Source organism: Octopus sinensis, unplaced genomic scaffold (assembly GCF_006345805.1).
Source record: "Octopus sinensis unplaced genomic scaffold, ASM634580v1 Contig15258, whole genome shotgun sequence".
Classification (NCBI taxonomy): domain Eukaryota; kingdom Metazoa; phylum Mollusca; class Cephalopoda; order Octopoda; family Octopodidae; genus Octopus; species Octopus sinensis.
This window is the reverse complement of record NW_021833633.1, coordinates 1-5,000: the sequence shown is the minus strand read 5'-3', so window position 1 is coordinate 5,000 and position 5,000 is coordinate 1.

Below are 5,000 nucleotides of genomic sequence, written 5' to 3'. Positions count from 1 at the left end.
ATCTCTCTCTTCATTTTCTTCTCTTTCTATTCTTACATGCTGTCTCTTTCCTTTTTCTCCTCTATCTTTCTTTCTCGCTCCTCTTTTTCTTTTTCTCTCTATATATCTTTCTCTCTTTTTCCATTTTAACTTTCTCTCTTTTTCTTTCTCGTTCTGTCTTTTTCCATTTCTCTTTCTTTATCTCTTTCTATTACTTTTTTCTCATTCTTCTCTTTATGTTCCTTCAATTTCATTTTCTCTCTTTCACCCAACCTTTCTCTTTAGTCTCTCTTTCTCTTTAACTTGTCTCTCTTTCTTTGATGCCCTTTCTCTTTTCCTGTACTCTATCTTCTTCTTCATTCCTTCTATCACATTTATTTTCTATCTTTCTCTCTATGTCTCTTACAGTTCTCACACTTTCCTTCCTCTCTCTTCTTTTCAATCTGTCTTCCTCTCTCTTTCTTTACACTCTCTTGTCACTCCATATATACCTCTTTCCCTATCTGTAGTCTTTTCTCTTCTCTAACTCTCATATTCTTATCTGTCACTTTCTTTTGACCCCTTCCCTCTTTCTTTCTCCCTATCTCTTTTTCTCTTCTCTCATTATCTCCCGATATTTTACCTTCTCTCCTGCTTACTTTTACTCTTTTTCTATTCTATCTTCTTTATCTCTCTCCTTTTCTTTTCCCTATTTCTCCCTTATTCGCTTCATTTTTATCTCTATTTCTTTCCTCTCTTCCTATTTTCTCTGTTATCAATTTCTCTGGCAATTTTTCTCTTCTCTATTCTCTCACTCTCTCACTTTCTTTTATAATTCCTCCCTATAACTCTCTTCTTTCTGTATCTTTGTCATTTCTTTTTAACCTCTATTTTCCTTCTCCCTTTAAGGGATACTTTTTCTTTTATCTTCCTCTCTTGCCTTCTCCCTTCTTTTCTCTCTATCTCCCTCTTTTCTTTTCTCTCATTCCTTATCCCTTTTTGTCTTTTTATCCATCTCTTCTCAATTCTCTCTATTTCAGTCTTTGTTTTTCATCTTTCTTCCTGTCTCTATCCTTATTCTCTATTATTTCTCTCAGTACCTTTTTCTATCCTTATCTTCCATCTTTCTCTCTCCTATCCTTTTCTATTTTTCTATTCTCGTTCACTCCCTCTCTGATTCTTTTCTCTCTCTTTTTATTTTCTGGTTTTCCTTCTCTCTATCATTCCTTGTCTTTTCCTTTTTTCTCTTTCTCTCTCTGTTTCCTTTCTCTCACTCTCTATCTTTATTTTTCTCTCTTTCGCTCATTTTCTTTGTCTGTTCTCTCTTTCTCTCTCATTTCCTCATTCTCTCTCCCTTTCTTCTTCTCTTACTTCCTCTCATTTCTTTTTCTCTCTCTTTATTTTCTTGCACTCTCGCTTTTTTCTCCTTCTTTCTCCTTCTCGTTTTCTTTTTATCCTTGTTCCTCTCTCTCACTCTTTCATCTCTCTCTTTCTTCCTCTCGTTTCTTTTTCTCTCTCTTTCCTTTCTCGCTCTCTCACTTTTTTCTCCTCCCTTCTCCCTCTCGTTCTCTTTTTATCTTTCTTCCTCTCTCTCAATCTTCCATTTCTCTTTCTTAATATCGTTTCATTCTCTCTTTCTTTTCTCGCTTTCACTTTTTGGTCCTCTTTCTCCTATCGTTTTCTTTTATCTTTATTCCTCTCTCTCACTCTTTAATTCTCTCTTTATTCCTTCGTTTCTTTTCTCTCTCTAATCTCTTATCGCTCTCTCACTTTTTTAAACTTCTTTTTCTTCGTTTTCTTTTATACTTATACCTCTCTCTCACTCTTTAATTCTCTCGTTTCTTTTTCTCTCTATCTTTTTTTATCACTCTCTCACTTTTCTCTCCTTCTTTCTCCCTCGTGTTCTTTTTATCTTTCTTCTCATCTCACTATTTCATTTCTATTCTTCATCTTGTTTCTTTTCTCTTTCTTTCTTTCTCGCTATTTCAATTTTTATACTTCCTTCTACCTATCGTTTTCTTTTTATTCTTGTTCTCTGTCTAACTCTTTATTTATCTCTTTCTTGCTCTCGTTTGTTTTTCTCTCTCTTTCCTTCTCGCTCTCTCACTTTTTCTCCTACCCTTCTCCATCTCGTTTTCTTTTATCTTTATTCCTCTCTCTCACTCTTTCATTTATCTCTTCCTTCGTTTCTTTTCTATCTCTTTCCTTTCTCGCTCTCTAACTTTTTTATCTCCCTTCACATCTAGTTTTCTTTTCATATTTCTTCTAATTCTCATCTTTCATTTATATTTCTTCCGTTTAGTTTTATCTTTTTCTTTATTTATAGATATTTAAATTTTCTAATTCTTTCTCCATATAGTTTATTTTTATCCTTCTTCCTCTATCCAATATTTAATGCTATCTTTCTTACTCTGTGTCTTTTTTCTCTTTATTTACTTCTCGATCTTACTTTTTTCTCATCCCTCGCCTCTCGTTTTCTTTTATCTTTATCATCTATCTCACTCTTTCTTTTCTTTTTCATCTCGTTTCTTCCTCTATTTATTATTTTTCTCGCTATTTAAACTTTTTATACTTCCTTATAAATATCTTTTTTTTTTATAATTTTCCTCTCTAAATCTTAATTTATCTATTTTAATCTCGTTCTTTTTCTATCTCTTCCTTTATCGCTATATCACTTTTTCTATTCTTTTCTCCCTCTCGTTTTATTTTTATCTTTCGTCTACTCTCACTAGTATATTATCTATTCTTCATATAGTTTTTTATATATCTTTCTTTCTCGATAGTTAAATTTTTTTACTTATTCTATAAATATCGTTTTTCTTATCTTTCTTCCTCTTTCCACTCTTTAATTTATCTTTATTCCTTTCGTTTCTTTATCTCTTTCTTTATTTCTCGCTCTTTCAATTTTTTTCTTCTTCTCCCTATCTTTTCTTCTATATCATGTTCCTATATCTCAATATTAATTTCTCTCTTCTTTCCTCTCGTTCTTTTTTATCTATTTCCTTTCTCGCTCTCTCACTCTTTTCTCCCTTTTCCTTCTCGTTTTCTTTTATCTTTCTTCCTCTCTCTCACTCTTTCATTTCTCTCTTATTCCTAGTTTCTTTGATCTATTTTTTCTCGATCTCAATTTTTTTTACTTCATCTTCTCCCTCTCGTTTCTTTTTATTTTATTCTCTCTATAACTCTTTCATTTCTATCTTCTTCCTCTCGTTTTTTTTTCTCTCTTTCATTTCTCGCTCTCTAATTTTTCTCTTCTTTCTCCCTCTCGTTTTCTTTTATCTTTATTTCTCTCTCAATCTTTCATTTCTCTTCTTTCTCTAGGTTCTTCCTCTTTATTTATTTCTAGCTCTTTAACTTTTTTCTCCTTACTTCTCCCTATCTTTTTCTTTTTATCCTTGTTCCTATCTCTCACTCTTCATTTTATAATCTTCCTTCGTTTATTTTTCTCTCTCTTTCCTTCCTCGCTCTATCAATTTTTCTCTACTTCTACCTCTCGTTTTCTTTTTATATTTCTTCTCTCTCTCACTCTTCATTTCTCTTCTTCCTATCGTTTCTTCATCTCTTCTTTTTTTCTCGCTCTTTACTTTTTTCTCCTTCCTCTTCCCTCTCTTTTTCTTTTTATCCTTCTTCCTCTCTCTCACTCTTTCATTTATCTTTCTTCTCTCGTTTCTTTTTATATCTCTTTCCTTTCTCGCTCTCTCAATTTTTCTACTTTCTACCTCTCGTTTTATTTTTATATTTCTTCCTCTCTATACTCTGTCATTTCTCTCTCTTCTCTCGTTTTCTTTCCTCTCTTCTTTATTTTCTCGCTCTTTCATTTTTACTCCTTCCTTCTCCCTCGTTTTCTTTTATCTTTCTTAATCTATCTCACTCTTTCATTTCTCTTTCTTCCTCTAGTTCTTTTCCCTCTCTTTCTTTTCTCGCTCTCTCACTTTTTTTCATCCATCTCCCTCTCGTTTTATTTTATATTTCTCCCTCTATATAAATATTCATTTCTATTTCTTCCTATAGTTTCTTTTCTCTCTTTCTTTATTTTCTCGATCTTTCTTTTTTCTCCTTCTTCTCCTCTCTTTTTTTTTTTACGTAATCCTAATATCTCTACTTTTATTTTCTATCTTTATTCAACTAGTTTCTTTTTCTCTCTCTTTCCTTCCTCGCTCTCTCACTTTTATCTTCTTTCCCTCTCGTTTTCTTATTATATTCTTCATCTTTATATATATTTCTCTATTATTTCTATCGTTTCTTTTTCTATCCTCTTCTTTCTCGCTCTATCGATTTTTCTTCCTTCTCCTAGCGTTTTCTTTTTATCCTTTTCTCTCTCTCACTCTCATTTCTCTCTTTCTCCTCTCGTTTCTTTTTCTCTCTTCTTTTCTCGCTCTCTCGCTTGGTTTCTAATTTTTCTCCTTTAGTTTTCTTTTTATATTTCTAATCCTCACTATTTAATTCTCTTTCTTCTCTCCTTTCTTTTTCTCTCTCTCTTTCTTTTCTCACTCTCTCACTTTTCTCTCCTACTTTCTCCCTCATTTTTTTTTATCCTTCTTCCTCTCTCTCACTATTTCATTTCTCTCTCTTTCTTTCTCTCTCCTTTCTTTTTTCAATCTCTTTCTCTTAATTTTCTCTCCTTTTTCACTCTCTTTTCTCTGTTCGTTTCTCTTTTGTCTTCTCTATAATTCTCTCTCAATTTCCTTTTCTTTCTTCTATTTTATATTCTTCTTTTCTTTTTTCTCTTTCCTTTTCTTTCTCTTCTTCTTGTTTCAGTCATGAGACTACGGCCATGCTGGGGCTCCTCCTCGATTTTGTCTTTTGAGTGGTACCTTTTCTGTCTAATTAGCACCAACCTATAGATCTCTTTTGCTTAGGCCAAGTTAACAGGGATGCTAATACAACCGACACCGATTATTCAATTAGCAGTTAGGGACACACACTGCAGAGATACACATGCATACACATACACCTAACAAAACACAAACACACACACACCATATATATACGAGTTAATAACAACTGTAAGGAGGTGTTTCATCTTATTCCACAAGTGAATG